Here is a 17,918-nt window from a genome sequence, read left to right on the forward strand (position 1 = left end):
TTTACAATAGGGTCCACGAGTATGAGCGAGAGGGGATGTACATATTTGATTCTAAAAAAAAAATTATGATGTGTAAATATTGTAATGTAAGAGTGTGCTGGGAAAAGAAGAGTACAGTTGACAACCACTGTGGCTCCGAAGGTCATAAGACTAGTAAACTTTCTGAAGCAATAAAAAATAAACGGCAAGCTTTAATTACCGAATCTGTAGATCATGCTAAAAGAGTTAAAACAGAAAAAGAAAATTTTATCATGTTCACTTTAAACAGTTTTCTGAAAGCCAATGTACCACTCCACAAGCTTGATCACCCAGCTATTAGAAAATGGCTTCAAACTTATGTCAAAGGTAAGTAAAAGTGCAACAGTTAATCCTAATTTGCAGTTCATTCACTAATTTCTTTCAGAAGGGAAATCATAACCTCCAAAACAGTGAAAACATTGAACATTACTGACTTGAATCTTGTTCATAATATTTAACATAATAATTAATATTAATTAACATAATAATTTCAGGTGGGGGTGATTTGCCGAATGTGAAGTGGTTGAGACAGCACTATCTTCCTAAAATTAAAGGAGAATATGATGAAAAGATGAAGGCAGACATTCAAGGCAAGAAAATAGTTGTTCAGTGTGACGAAGCAACAAATAGAAAAGGGGAAGCAGTTTTTGTAAATCTTTTTAAGGTGTTGCCCAGTAATACAAGCAGTGAGCCTAAGCTATTGGTTTCTTCAGTGAAGAATCTCTCTGCCTGCACTGGAGACCAGTGCTCCAAAACTATTATACAGACACTGAATTCCTTTGATGTTAATTTTGAGAATGTTGTTGGGACAACATCTGATAGTGCTGCCTACATGAATCTCTGCGTACGACTCTTAAAAGAATTGGTGAACCTCAATATGGTCCACATCCAATGCTGGGCACACAAATTGGACAAGGTATCGCAGATATTTCACAATAAACTGCCACGCCTGAATGAATGTGTGTCCAAAGCCAAGAAGCTGTTCAAAAATACTGGGAAGAGGAAAAATAGATACTTGAAATTTTTGAAGGATAAATATAGCTTTTCTAAGAAGAAAGAGGCCAAGCTCTTTCCGTTATCAGTTTTGACTCGTTGGGGTTCTTGGAGAATTTCTGCAGAATATCTGTACGAGTATGTGGAGGATGTGGCTGAATATGCCAAATCCCTTCCTGAGGATGTTAGAGCAGTACAGTACTTTAAGAAACTATCAAATGAGGACATCAGGATTATTCAGGCAGCTTTTGTTTTGGAATATGGTTCTCCTGTATCAGAGCTGTTGCTTCTGATCGAAGGCTCCAAGTATCCTTTGGCACACTTGCTCTATCCAAAGGTTCGGGAACTGTGCACTTTTTTCTCAGTTGTAAATAATGCCAAAGATATTAAGTCTGTTATTTCTAAGAAAACCAAAGACTGTCTGTGTGCCCTGACACATTCAAAGCAAAGGAATGCTGAAGAAAGAATTTGAGCTGTCTGTGCCGCTTCTCTAGACAAACTTAAAAAATTTCTGGCTGAAGATACGGCTAAATCCTTCTTTGAAGCTACTGAGACATTATTCTATCCTCCTAAAATGTTATCTCTTCCTAATAGCAATTACAATGCAACAGTGTCAGAAGCTAAACAAAAAATCTCTTTGTTAGATCACATACCCACTGAACAGTTCCTTGTCTTGTATGAGCTACTCAGAGATCAGGTACAGGAAGTTTCTAAAACCTTTCACTCTAAGAATAAGGGTGCTACAATGGATATTGTTGAGCAAATATTGATTGGAATGAGAACTCATCATAGTGAGTTTGCTGTTACATGTCTACAAGTCATTCATATGCCTGTCTCTAATGTAGATAGTGAAAGAGCTATTTCTGCTTATGGAGATGTACTAAGTCCTAAGCGATGCAGACTGAAAGCGGACAATACAGAAATTATGGTTTGCATGTATTTTGGCGATGATCTGGGCGATATATAGATGAAGATGACATTGATGATAATACACAGTAAAAAATAAAATGTTAATCGTAACATTTTTCAAATGTCCCAGAAAGTCCACTCTAAATTTTATGTTAAAATAACTCATTCATCGTGTGTTACTTGTTGACAAATTAGAAATGTTAATTTATTGACACTATATTTTACATTTATATGTGTTCTTTTAACTTTAAGTATAATGTAAAAATAACTTGTACAAAATGTCGATATAACATTTTGCTTCATCTGATGTGAATAAAAAAATTGGTTAATTTTAACACAAATATTCAGTTACATGATATAATAACATTTACGAAATGTAATTTTCAACATATATTGAAAGTAATCTTGAGGAATATAACACTCTCAAGAGTTAAAATTTTAACACAAGAACAGTTAAATTATAACATTCTTTATAGTTACCTAGAATAAATAACATTATCAATATGTAAACATTTGTGTTAGTATTTTGACATTAAAATATGTAAATTTAGGAAAAGGATATTAATAAAAATAAAATGTACTCTTATTAATTTTATTGCAAAATTTAATAAGCATTATATAAATTGTAAGTTCGATACAATTAATTACTGATTATAATGTAGCCTTATAATTGTATCAATCAAAACTATTCTATATGAGAGCAATCGAGGAATCCTTAATTGCAGAACACAATGACAATTATGTGATTTAGAACTTAGTTACTTACAATAAGACTGACGCTTACATCTTTCATAATTCTAGATGCAGATCTTGCAAAGAAAGAGTAGGCGGACCGTAAGATTACGATTTAATAATACAAACATTTTTATATAAACTGGCTTTCGATTATTTCTCACTTTTATCCGCCTTATAAAATCATACGTTTATATGAACTTCGTGCCGAGGACTCGAAAAACTTTGTCTGCGTACACTCAAAAAAACCAAAAACAAAAGAAAAGAATGCCATTTTTCTTCAGATTTGCCTTGTACTATAAATACTTCACAATATTCCTATTCTCGACAAATGCAATTAGATACAATCGATTTTTACATACTTTGACGAGAAAGTACTTTTATACACGTCTGTTGCCATTCACTTCCGATATACGGATACAAGCCAGCTATTCCATAACGACCAGTATTATCAAGTCACCATCACCATAAAGCCATTCCATAATTATTTATAGTCAAGTCTTGAGAAAACCGGACTGAAGAATGATCACGATTGAATTGTACAATTTTTTTCCCTAACTACAAACAGATACACCGTTGGTTCCTTTAAAGCGGCTTCAGATTTTTCCATTTAGAATTTTATTAACAGACATATATTTCAAATAAAACTTACGACTAGATCGCTCATAAAAGGTTTTCCCACCTAACTTTTTAGACATCTGAATCCACAAATAAGTATCAATATAAAAAAGAATAAAGAACGTTCCAATCATAATTGACTTCGCTTCTCTGACAAAAACGTTCTATTCTTTCAACGCCAATTCATCGTGATCATTGTCGACTAAGCGGTAAGAAAATTTATCTCTAAAAGTACCTTCTTCGATCATCTAGCCGCAAAATATCAACACAAAGTCATATGCGCCAGCAACGTCCACATGTGCGATTCTTGTCACCTAACACGTAACTACCGGTTTGGCGATTGCAAACGCGCTCCGTTAATATAATCTACATTTAATCCGGCCGTGTGTATCCTCTGTTATTTGACTGCCAAATTCTAACCCAAATCAGTCCGTAACAGTAGAGCACATATCGTAAAAATCTTAATCTATGGTTGTATATACTTATACATAGCACATCGCTTATTCTCCTCGGCATATTTACTTTTTTTTATGCCATACCGGTGACACAAATTACATTTTTTTGTACAATACAAAACAGAAAAATATACAATATAGTTAGGGACACATAAAATATTCCGTAATTAACATATTTGTACGGTCTTTTTCATACATTTTGTACGATTTGACGTGTTTTAATTGTAATAAACAAAAAACAAAATGTTTATTATTATCTTCTTTTACAATTATATAGCCTAAATACCTATTACAAATAGACAAAGTTTTGTAACTTTGACACACAGCATATGGTTTCGAATCATATATAAATAAAAAAACTACTTTTGAAAAATTAGGCCAATTTTCATGAAAAGAAGTACATATGAAATTATTAACTTCGATCTGACTTCCAAATAATTCGACAGAGATTCCAAAACATATTCTTACATCAGATTTTAAATTTAAAAACTTTGAAATAATATGAAAATATGTGGTATTTCCTATTGTGTCAACATTACATTTCTTAAGCAAAGGAAAACACTGGAAAATATTAAAATTGTTCCATTTAAAAAGGATATCTTGTTGATGGCGGTAAGCAAGATTTTGCAAACGTTTTTATAATTTTTTAACTTATTTGAAAGATCTTTTAAGTAACCATGCTTACTTTCAAACCTCATGGTCCAAAAATCTAATTATATAAAATAACAAATAATATGTTAGTACTTCTTTTGTAGCAATCTCTGCTTTTTTTGAGGTTAATTGAGGATGAAAAAATGTTAATTTCTGTTGGGAAGTGTGTGCTCCTGGTTCATCTTCTTCAGAAGTTATATTAGAAGAAGAACTTGGGGTTGTTGGATTATCAAGATCTAAAAAAAGTGATTATTTGTATTATATGTGATAAAATTTTACACACAAATAGAATATCAGTATAGAAAGTATGTTCTCCTCTAATTTTATTAAAATCTGTCGACCGATATGGATTTTAGAGATTTTCATTTTTCAGAACAATGTGTTCTGATGTTAAATCTGGTGTTAAAATATTTTTAAAAATTTACCTAGTATAACTGACTTTTCTATTGCAATTTTTATAATTGCACCTCTTCCCGCAAATTGAACATGTTCCAATAAAAATTCTCCTGTTAATTTAGCATTTTTTTCGTCGAAAAACCTGAACGTTTTATCATTTAGGTCAGGAAATACTTCTTTTGCTAAACAATTTAAGCACAATTAAAAATTATAATAACTTTTGAAAATTGATAAGCAAAAGGAAAAATGTTATGTTATTAAAATTGTATGTTAATACCTTTTGCCTCAAACATTTCATAACTGTATGGATAAAGCACCTTTATCCAATGTCTCTGATTGTTATATTCAAAAATAAAACTTATTGCATTATTAATTGGAGGAATGTTATAATAATTATTATGTTCATTTTGAGTAAGAGAATCAGCGAATAAATTCTTCGTTATCTGCCATTCTAAATAATAATAAAAAGAGTTAAGTTAATAAAGCATTAAGTTTGTGGATCATTTGGATCAATAAGTTAGTAAATAAAGAATTAAGTCTTTTTTCTATACTTTATTTATGTATTGTTACTTGGTAATTTTTGTATATTTAATTATTTAATAATTATTATATTTTTAACTACTACTAAAAGAAGTTTTAAGGCATAACATTTTATTTCAGACGTAAATCTATGATTTGTTTGACAAAAGTATATGCACTTTTCCTAGCTTCATTAATTAATGTATTCTTAGGCTACAAATACATCTGACAATGAAAAAGTTTTACTGTCGAGAGTACATACAATATTATATATATATGTATTGTATGTATTGTATGTATTATTATATATATATTGTATGTATTGTATGTATTATTATATATATATATATATATATATATATATATATATAATATTGTATGTGTATATATATATATATATTATATAAATTAAGGTTAAACTAAGATTAAAGTTGAGCGACATTGGTGAAACTAGATCTAAATCAATGTGATTCTCGAAAAGTCTCTCGACAATAAAATTCAGCTGTACCTTTGTACAGCTGTACATTTGTACTCTTACAAATGTATAAATAAAATAACCAAAATTGGTACACTTACTTTTTAAAGCTTTAAAGCTCGATGTAAGCAGTAAGTAAGCAGCGTGAAAAGAAGTGAGAGTCCTCCCTCATACAATCCCTGTTCGTATGTCCTCCTTTTTTACGAATTGGTAAAATCTTGGCGATCCTCGACGCGCCCGCGTAATCCAGATCTCGATCGAGGACTGCCACCCCTCTCTCCGCCAGGCGTTTTAATATTCCGTTTTCCTCGGTGTGCCTCGCGCGCGCCGCAACGCCGATTCCTTGCTGCTCTCCTTTCCTCCGGCCACGGGCACGGGATTCACGGGAGGAGAATGCTCTTTCTCTCCCAGCGGCACGATCCTAACCTTGCCCGCACGCACACACCACTGCACCCAGACGCACAGCTACGCGAACGGAAATTTCCGTAGATTTCCGCGACTCGGTCGATCGCAACTTCGACACTCTCAAACGCGACACTTTCGATCCTCCCCCTTTCTCTCTGAAACTCGTCCCCTTATCCGCGATGGCGCGATACGAAGTCTCAAACAACGGATCGCCTAGGCAACCGTGCGAGCACTGCGAGTGCGAGCCTGCGAGGTTCACGCTCCTAGCGGTCTCTGCTGATTGGCCAGCATTTGAATAAACGATATAGTTACTTCAACTTAAGAGAAATGTTGTTTTGAATATTTTCTTGTGTAATACATTTAATGTAACTCTTACGAAATGTATATTATACATTTTATTTTGAGTTATATTAACACATATTTTAGTCAATTTAATTATTTTGTGTGTCAAAGTTTACGATTATTTGAAAATTTACTTTAACTTTTGTTTATGTTAAAATAACTTTAAGACGTGTTGATTTTTTGAAATAATTATGTTAAAAGAACTCAAAATAATATTCAATTTCTAAATGACATACTAAAGTGTTAAGTTATCACGTTGACATAAATTTAACACATGAAAATGTTACGAAAATAATAACATAGCTGTTGTATGTTAATTTTACATTGAAATAATAGTCAAATCTTGGTAACACAAGAAAATTTTAACATTTGGACGCACGATTTTTTACTGTGTAACAACTATTGAGAAGCGATTTAACAATTGGCATTATCAACGTCTTGGATGACGGACTTTGTTTATTATAATGTGATAAGAAAGCATATTTTATTATCTTAACCGTCCCGTACTTATTTTTCTCTTATATTGCGTTTTATGTTACTTTTATTAAAATAATTGTAAGATTTTATCAAGACCTGATTAACATAGTGATTGTTTATTTGTTTATTACAATGTGATAGGAATTTACATTCCATTGTTCTGAGAACCATCTTACTTATGTTCTCTTACAGTTCTCTTAAGTTTCCTAGTTTTGTAGAGGAATAGTAAAATATTTCAATATTTTATCCAGATTTTAATTGAAAGTTTTTGTTCAATGTACTATACCTGATATGCTAGTCTTGACTTGACTGTGTTGAAGCATTCTGTGTTTTATTGAGTAATTATATGTGTTTTAATATCCAACACTTTATTTTTGTTATGCATCGTCCTTTCCTTCTCACACATTAAAATACATAATTTTTTGGATTTTTATTTGAAAAGAGTTGTTAAAATGACTCAATTCCTATATTTCCCATTTTTCATACAATTTCACAAGTCGTCATAGGCTGTGACATATTACGTAAAAGGTTGAAATCACATAATCGCGCATAAATAGCAGATCTAGCCCGCATAATTGGCGCATAATCGCTAGATTTTTCGCGCATAATGAGAGCATAATCAGGAATTTTTTCCTGGCATAATCCATAGGTGTTCAAAAGCATAAAGTGCCTATCCCTAAGCATAACTACAAGCATATACCTAGTAAGCCTTTTTTCCAACACTATGTATTATATGAATTATTTTTATATATTATGTTTTTATTTTAATTAAACAAATGTTTTTAGCAATTGATTATTTTTTGGTATATACAGCACAAGCAATTGATTTCACTTTATTGCAAAATCTAACACATGATTTAATAAAAGAATTGATTCCAACGATTGGCTTACGAATGCGCTTCATAACGAAATAAAAAGAACATTTTCGGACCTCAATTGATGTATGTTTTTTTCTACCAAAATTTATCTATCTCTAAAAAATAATCATACAATTTTGTTTATTATATTATTAACTCAATGAAATTAATTTTCTGTTACAAATTTAAGTATTTCATAAATCTACATATATATATACATATATATACATATATATATATATATATATATATATATATATATATATATATATATATATATATATATATATATATATATATATATATGTACATACAGGGTGTACCAAAAAAGTTTTGCAACAATCAAATATCTCGAAAACGAAGCATTAAAAAAAATGTTTTAAATAAAAGTTGTAGGGTTCTAAGTGGTGCATTAAATAGTAATATTAGTGTGACTACACGCAGAGAATTTTTTGTTATATTTTACCCTAAAATTCACTACAAACTTGGGACAACTTGGCAACCAAGGAATTTTTAAAATATATTAAAGACATTTCACAAACAACGTGATAAAAATTACCAAGCAGATTGGTAAATTTTGAAAAATTATTGAAATTTCCTAGATATATTTTAGTAAAATTAATCGGACATATTTTATATTTTAATGTAATAGATATTAATATTTTTTATTATGATAGATATTAATCAGAATAGCTCGCATAAAATTCTTGGTGGTACATGTTGTCCCACAATTACCATTCAGGGTAAATTTTAAGAGAAAATTCTCTCCGTGTATAAATACATTGAGAAAAAATGCTGTTGCTTCAATTAAATGTCGAATCACGGGGTGCCAAAAACATAAATAGTTAATTCAATTGTATAAATAGTTGATTCAATATTTGAATTATTAAAACAACTACACTATAGTTAAATCAACTATTTATACAATTGAATCAATTATTTATGTTTTTGGCACCCCGTGATTCGACATTTAATTTAAGCAACAGCATTTTTTCTCAGTGTAGCTTTGTTAAGGCCACGTAAAAATTACTTTGAAATTTGTAAATAAAAACCCCTGTGGCGGTCTACGCCACTTGAGATACACGCCCGCGCGGTAACTCATCGGTAGCTGTTAGAATAAGGTAGAATAAGGTAGATAACTGCTCTAATATAAACAATAAATAGCAACGCCCATAACCCCCATTTTTTTATTGCATATTTATGTAGCTTGCCTCGAGATTTTCAAAACACTATAATAAAGTGCTTTTTTATAAAGTACTTTTCGAATTATAGAGCTGTGAAAGTTACAGGACCGCCAGCATTAGCATTACCCAAAGTGTACCGCGTGAAGGTTGCATGGTCGCGGATTTACACCTCAGAGAGAGCAATAAATAATGGGGATTTCAGTGTAAAAATTTCAAAGTGATTTTTACGTGGCCTTAACAAAGCTATAGTCACACTAATATTATTATTTAATGCGCCACTTAGAACCCTACAACTTTTATTTGAAACATTTTTTTTAAATGCTTCGTTTTTGAGATATTTGACTGTTGCAGGACTTTTGGGACACCCTGTATATATAGGGTCTTAAAGAAGAGTTCGAGACATACTGCGAGATAGTACGGGATTGTAAAAAGTTAATAAACGTAGGTCCAAAAATAAATTAAATATTTGATCTTTTTTTATTTGCAGTTTATTATTTAATTTTTTGTTTTCTAAGCATTTTTTACTTTACATAATGAATACTATCTACCCAGTAAGTTTTTAATTCTTTTTTTACATCCTGTATGTATATGTATATAAGATATAAATTAAATTATATATCAAAAATTTTTATACATTTTTTGTATACATAAATCACATAAATGTTTATTTAAGAATTCTCATTATTACAAGAGTTTAATTTTGTAAATAATTTTATAAATAATATAGGAACAAGACGATAATTCTGACACCGCGAGCGATAGTTCTTCCGAATCAAAAGAAAACATTGGCTCGCCACCTCTGAAAAAAGAAAAACTTTTTGTTGGAAAACAAATGTATAAAAGACTTCAACGACCTACCGTCCGTGAAATACTGAAAGACAACGAACAAGGTCGCTTGATAGTACGAAGTTATTCGCAAACCAAAACACTATCAAAACATTCCCGGCACATTCTTTTAGAACTACTCACATCACACTTGTTAAATACCGTTAAAGGGCAAGTAAAATGTTTTACGTTTTACTTTAGTATAAGTATGAAATATAATTTAGTTAAATAATTTTTTTTATAATAGCCCGGTCAATAAACATGACTTTCTGCATCTTGCTCGAGGAATAATAGATGTATTCCCATCGGAGGACATAAATTTATATTATGTTGCACCGGTATCTAAAAAGGACGCTCGAAATAGAAAATCGATTTCTGTACGAGGCAAACTTGTAGACAAATATCGAAATAAATTGAGACAAAATAAACGTATACTAGCAGATATTTCTGATGTTACAACTTCTACTGATCATGAAAGTGAAGCATCTAATGACGGTAAATATTTCGATAGATATTAAACGATATTTTCTTAACTATATAATATGATCTATAATTCTATTTTTAGTTACAAATGAAGTGTTGGAGACAAGCGTCAAATGGTTGGAAACTAATCAAGAACCGTGGGAAGTAGTTGAAAACCACTGGAAGGCTACTGCTACTATTCGGTGGAAAGACAATCGAAACAATCGGGATACTGAGCTTTCTGAAATATTTGAAAAATGGCCGATTTTAAATCATCCAATGGGCTGGTTATTAATAGTTCAGGATTTCGAACATTTCGAATTAAGTTCGACAGAAGACGCTATTAATCAGTGGCCTCAATTCTTCCAAAACGTCTTAAAAGTTTGCCCTCTTGAAAAAAAGAAAACTGTTCGAGTGTGTGAACTATTAAAAATAATAGAAAGTGATCAAAGCGATGGTACGTTTGTATATTATTGTACACAATTATTTTTATACAGTTATAAACTTGAAAGTATAATTTGTATTACGTTTTCGGAAACAGAATCTAAAGCTATTGCGCAATTGTGTGCACTGTCATACATGCTTCCTCCAAGAGGATGAGTTAGAACAAAGAAGGGTCATTGGAAACCTTCAATGACTGAATCTGAAGAAAGTCTTGTTGTGCATGTCAAGGTATGATTTAAAGTTTTATTCAATTTCAAAAAATAATGGGTGTACTTTATAATCATGATTTTTTTCAGACTGCTGCAGATATAAGCGGCATTCGACAAAAACGAATTGATGTGATGTACCAGATGAATTTAACACTTCAGCCATATATCATTGCCGTAGGACCTACCTTGGCTGAAATATCATCGTTTTTTATATCTGTGGACAAGGTCTTATACAACGTAACATGCGCGTTTAAAGCAATCGACACTCTCTTCAAAATCTTTCATGTGTTGAATATCGAATATCCGGCAGCATCTCATCATATATGGGTACTGATCCAACGTGAGTTATATAACATTACAACAAAATACGATAAAATACCGTCATATACTTTAGAAGTAATAAGTGCGATAAAAAATCTTCCTGAAAATTTATGAGATAAAGTGCGAAATATTACAAAAGTTGCGAATTGATATAACTGTGGTCTCATACAGTTCCTTTTATTTGATATTTAGAAACACATAGTTCCTTTTATTTGATATTTGATAATTTGTAAGTTTATTTCATTTCTGCGATATTAAGTATAGAAAAGTATTTTACGTATATCTTTAAGTAAGAACAATTTTATTTGTTACAACGACATAACCTAAAAAACAAAATTTTCCAGTTTGAATGTTTCGAGAGAATCATTAAAATTTTATAATTTTTTTAAATTGCGATTTTGGTGTAACGATTTTGTTTACAGATAGTAGAGGAATAAAAATATCTCATTAGCTATTCACTTAATGTGTTTAGTTCTCATCAGAATCCTCTTTTCTTTGCAGACAATTCAGGAATTATAATTTTTGTCGTTGTTGTAGCAAATGAGCAATATATAGTTTCTTTTATTTGATATTTAAAAATTTATAAAGTTTATTTCATTTCTGCGATATTATTAAGTATAAAAAAACATTTTAACTATACTTTATAAAAATATAGTTTATTCTAAAATTTAATTTTTTTACATTCTATTTTAATTAATAATATTAATTTAAATAGAATTATATAATAATTAATATTCTATTAATAATTAATAACACTAAAATTTTTCATAATGTACTCTTGCCCGTTTTGCTTCGAATCGTATGGCTCTATTAGATGTTTGAAAGCACATTGTAAATTAAAACATTCTGCAAAACTACATTCTTTTTTTCGATGTCGACAAGAGTTGTCAACAGAAGTGCCAACAAAAATGTTGTGTTCTCGGGCTTTTAGTGATATTCATACTTTTCTTAAACATTTATCCAGAGCTCATTGTGAAACAAATATTAAAGACAATATTCTAACCAATATTCAGACATATTACAATAACATAGATATTGATAACAGTCTAATGGAAGAGATGACAGCTAGTAATTTACCCTCACAATCAATGCCACCTACTTCTTGTGCCATTAATAATAGCGATAATATTTTTAAGGACATAACTGTTACGCAATTTACAGAAAAAATCGCACAAATTTCAGCTTTATTTGTTGCAAGTTTATACTCTCGACCATCATTACCGCGAAAACTTTGTCAGGAAATAATGGAATCAATAAAAACTTTTCTTAATTGCGTAAAAATTATAGAGCAAAAATACAAGTCAATTGAACAGAATCCTAATGAAGATTTAAGTGCTATGTTTGATATTTTAAGTAATGCATTTGCAAATCATTCTTCGGAATACCAAACAATGCTTTATTTTAAATCATTGAATTCTTTAATAGTACCGCAAGAAATATGCATCGGCGCGTTTATTGATTCTAAACTTATGAATACTGCTAAACACATGCTCGTAAGAAATCGAAAAATGTGCATTATACCTCTCGAAAAAATATTAAAGACCTTTTTAGAGTTGCCTGGGGGTCAATCATGAATCTTTTCCCCTAGGGTGGAAACGTGAAAAATGAAAAATCTCTCTTTCTATTGATGTTAAATAGAAAGAGATAGTCATATAAAACTTTTCACTTTCCACGTTCCACATTAATACATGATTGACCCCCTGATGTATATGACAAAATAATTTCAAACATTAGAAAAAGTGAACAGAACGAAATAATAACAAGTATATTACAGAATGAAATATGGCATTCTATTAAACAACAGCATAACAACGATGTATTACCTTTGATTGTTTATTACGATGAATTGGAGATAAATAATCCATTAGGTACTCATCGAGGTTTACATAAGTTTGGAGTAGTATATTGCACTATCGGTGGTATCGAGGAACAATACGCGAGTATGCTTGAAAATATTGTTTTGATACAAATACATAACGTTACTGATTACGTAAAAGTTGGTAATACTAAGCAGATTTTTGCACCTCTCATTAATGAGATTAATAAACTTCAGGTTAACGGTATAACTATAAATATCGGAAATTCGGAAAAAAAGGTAAATTTTGCGCTAATGAATATTCTTGGAGATAATTTAGGGATTCATGCTATTTTCGGATTAAATTCAAGTTTCAATTCTAATTATTCCTGTAGAATATGCCTTGTAGATACATTAACTCGTAAAAAACAGATTCTTGAAGATGTTGGGTTACTTCGAAATGTTGAAAATTATGCAACAGATGTCAGAGACAGAAATCATGGTATTATCGAGGAATGTACTTTCCATTCAATATAGCCCAGTAGCAGGGGAAAAAAAATAGGTCTTGCCCTACAAAAGGTCGGGTAGTTCTGATTTTTGGATATGTTTTATATTTTAGGGTCCTAATGAAAAATCCAAGTTTTCGACCTTGGCGCACACCCGGGCGCGCCGCCATCTTGAAAAAATGGAGCACAAAACCGGTTTTTTCGGAATATCTCCTTACCAGTACGTTTTAAGGCAAAAATAGTTATTATCAATTTTATAGAAGATATAATTCCCTACAACTTTTGTCTGAAACATTTTTTCGTATATGTAATAGATAGCGAGCTACAGCACCGTAAATTATTAAAAATTTCACAAAAGGCTCCTTTTTAAGCATATTTTATTAATTCGATCACCGAGGCATGTGATGATTTTTCTCGCGAAATAATTTTTCGTGTGAATTTTTAATACTATTTCCAATAAATACTGCGCGCCAACTTGAACATATAAATTAATTATTATTTATTTATAATTAAATAGAATAAATATACGTAAAATATTTTCAGCCTACGAATGTTTCAAGTTTTATTCTAGTCCGAGGCATTGTTGACGAGCGGTTTTTGGAACTCACGTTCAGCTGCTCACGTAGCTGAAAACAATTGAATAAACAATTGAAAACGATGAGACTGCGGACAAGCGTATATTTTTCTTTGGCGTCAGTCTACCCTGTGTCTGCAATTGTGTATAACATAAGGCGTTTTACTATGGCTGCTTCCGAAGTGAAAATGTGTTTTATATGTAAAGAAAGTTTGGATAAAGGTGAAGTTGTGGTAAAAGAGAGAGGTATAAATACTCTTCGAGAGTCGAGTGTAAAACGGCGGAATCGCGATGATGAACGTTTTTTGAAAGACTTAAAAGAAGTGACCGTACACAGTGCATGTCAAAAGCGTTACACTAATGAGAGATTGATTTTGGCGTATATTCGTCGAGGAAGTGATGTGGCTCCGCAGTCCACGCCGTCATTATCACTTAGATCGAAGACGCCAAATTTCAATTTTAAAGACTACTGCTTCTTATGCAGTGATAAAATTACTGATGAATTTTTGGATAAACAAAGAAGAGAATTTCTGTATCAGAACGGAATATCGTATATCAAGTACAGAAGCTATCAATGAAAGATACGATTTTGAAGGCAGCTGAGAACCGCGGTGATGAATGGGCCCAGGGAATAATAGAGCGTATTTACCACGTGACAGATTTAATCGCAGTGGATGCGAAATACCATCTTTTCTGCTACAGGAAGTTGTATCAAGTACCATCGATGGGAAAAAAAAGAGGATATCGACCAACTACAAATGTTGACGAGGCAATGAAACACATTTTTTCATACCTCACGGAGAACTCCGAAGAATGTCAATTCTCCCTCGATGAATTAATTAATCAAATAGAAGGAGATTATCGCCCGGATTTACGAACAGTAAAAGCACGTCTTTTGAAGAAGTATGGAGATGATATCCTTATTATTGAAACAGCCAACCGATCACCAGTCATCTGTTTTCGAAATACAGGATATAAAATCCTCACAGACAGCTGGTACGAGAACAAAAAATCTAATCATCAGGAAGAAAGACTCCGAATTGTTGAAGCTGCAGCTGCCATTATTGTAGAAGATATTCGTTCTGAAGTTTATAATACGTCCGAATATCCACCGTCCGATGACTTTTTACACGATGTGAATTCCTCCATCCCACAATCATTACGTTTATTTTTTCAAAACGCCATTTTGAAACATAAACGCGGCTCTTTAGATAAGTGGGATAAAAAATGCGTTGCTCTGTCGCATGCCGTGATTTCGGCAGTAAGGCCGCGATCTTTTTTGTCGCCACTTCTAATTGGAGTCAGTGTATATTTGTACAAAAAATTCGGATCAAAACAGCTTATTAATATCTTGTCAACACTAGGATTTTCGTCGACGTACAACGAAGCTGCACTATTTGAATTATCCACTATTATGCGCTCTGAAATATTAATTGAACAGGATGCATTTTGTCAATTTATTTTTGACAATGCTGATTTCAATGTCAACACTCTCGATGGTTTCGGTACTTTTCATGCTATGGGAGGTATCCAGTGTGTGACTCCCTACACTGCTGTAGCACGAGATCAAAATATTGTACGTTTAGAAAGGTTATCGTCAAAACAGGTTGTAGGAAATTTTGGTCCTGTTCCGCTGCAAATATTTCACAAAAGAAAAGAGTCAGGTTTGAAAACTATCACCATTACCGATGTCGAGAGTATTAATCCTCTGCCAAATGAAACATTGCCATCAGCTTCCGATCTTCTTTGGCTCTACGCGAAGTGGTCGAACATTCCATCTATACCTGGATGGAATGGCTTTATGGAGCAGGCAACAGCTGATAAACATTACGTACGATCAAAAATATTATGTCTTCCATTCATAAACTCTTCACCCAGCCAGTACGACACGATTTTCACATCTCTTCTTGCGGCTATCGGGAAATGTAAGACTCTTAATCAACGTACCTGTTTTGTCACCTTCGATCAACCTCTCTATATGAAAGCTCGAGACATCGTTTCGAATGCTGGTGAAGAATCCAAATTTAATAATGTCGTTGTGAGGCTTGGAGGATTTCACCTAATCATGTCCTTCATGGGGTCTGTCGGATATATAATGGCCGGAAGCGGATTGAAGGATCTTTTTAATACGATTTACGCTGAAAACAGTGTCGAAAAAATGATGTCTGGACACGCGTATTCTCGAGCGGTCCGAGCTCATATTTTAACTCATCTTGCTTTGGCAAATATAGTCCTAGAGACAATCGAATTTACAGAAGACGATCGTGCTACAATGGCAAATATTCTTGATGATTTTGACAGATCTGTAATTCTCACAGCTGAAGAAAACGTGCATTTCCAAGTTGTAGCAAAAAAATTCAAGGACCAGCTGACGAAATTAGAAAATAATGGTCCCACCGCAAAATTATGGGTCCAGTATTTTCGCATGATCACTTTGGTGAAACAGTTTATAGAAGCAGAGCGAATGGGCAATTGGCAACTCCATCTCGATACCACGCAAAAAATGCTGCCTTATTTTCATGCCAGCGGCCATTTTTTTTATGCAAAGTGTGGACATCTGTATTTACAGGATATGTTAACATTAAAAGAAAAAATGGATCCTGTTGAATATCATAAATTTACGACTGAAGGATATTTTACCATCAGGCGCTCAGATAAGTTTTGGTCAGGGGTTTGGTCTGATATGACCATTGAACAAACTTTGATGAGGACGATGAAGAGCTCTGGAGGCCTCACTCATGGGCGTGGAATCACAGATAACGTACTCACACTATGGACTCTAGGAATGGTATATTTACACAATGTTTGTGACGAAATAGAAAAATATTGTACCATTACTTCAGTAACAACGGAGCAACACGTGGATATGAGGTCTTCACGCGTCATTCGAGACGATCAAGATTTGAAAAAACTTATGGATTGGTTTTCTCAACATCATCCTTTCCCAACAATCGATGCGTTAATATCAATAAGCACTGGAGTTATTGGAGATGATCAAATCAACTGCCATTTGTCTCAAGAAATTGGTACTGTTGGAATTTCCAAAATAATTGGCGACAATTTTGAGTCCGTAAAATTTAAACGCAAGGACAGGGTGGTTTCACTTGCAGCTGTCAACAATACTATAAAATTGGGCGACGCAACAATTTCTATTAATCCGCTCATGCTGTTTCAGAGAATGTGCATCGCGAAGCAATCCGACGATGAGTTAAAAGAATACTTAAAATTTGAACTTGCTCCATTTCCTTTGTCGTTGTTCTCGGAGGAAGGAATGCGTAAGGGTACAAAATCGTCTTTGTATACTGCTTTCACGCCACTTCCGTGTGATAAGGAAATTGGAGATAACAAAGTCGATATAGTGGATGGAGGATATCTGTTACATAAAGTCGTATGACATCACAATGATTCTTTTGGATCTATTTGTGCGAATTACGTGAAATACGTACAAAATCACCACGGTTCAAACGCAGTTGTCATTTTTGACGGATATCCAGTTGATGCTGCACAAAAAAACACTAAGAGCGCAGAAAGACTTCGTCGATCGAAGAAACACACTTCCGCGGATGTTGTCTTAAACGAAGCAATGGTTCCACAAGTTTCACAAGAGAGGTTTTTGGGAAACGAAACTAATAAAACCCGTTTGATTTCAATGCTTAAAAATAAATTTGAACAATCAAATATGGTAGTGCAACAGGCTGCAGAAGATGCTGACGTGCTGATTATTAACACTGCCATTTCCATGGCTTCAACA

General features: G+C 32.6%; 1 long non-coding RNA gene across 1 annotated transcript; it reads right to left on the reverse strand.

Annotated features, from left to right (window-relative positions):
* Positions 1-2,498: 2,498 nt before the first annotated feature.
* On the reverse strand, positions 2,499-6,417 carry LOC139780454 (uncharacterized). Its single transcript, XR_011720244.1, has 2 exons — positions 5,868-6,417; positions 2,499-4,612 (listed from the first exon to the last, which is right to left on the reverse strand). It is a non-coding gene; the product is annotated as an uncharacterized lncRNA (long non-coding RNA).
* Between the last annotated feature and the right edge of the window lie 11,501 nt (positions 6,418-17,918).

This window comes from Temnothorax nylanderi, unplaced genomic scaffold (assembly GCF_030848795.1).
Source record: "Temnothorax nylanderi isolate EJ_2023f unplaced genomic scaffold, tnyl_v1.0 TNYL_tig0279_pilon, whole genome shotgun sequence".
NCBI classification, from domain to species: domain Eukaryota; kingdom Metazoa; phylum Arthropoda; class Insecta; order Hymenoptera; family Formicidae; genus Temnothorax; species Temnothorax nylanderi.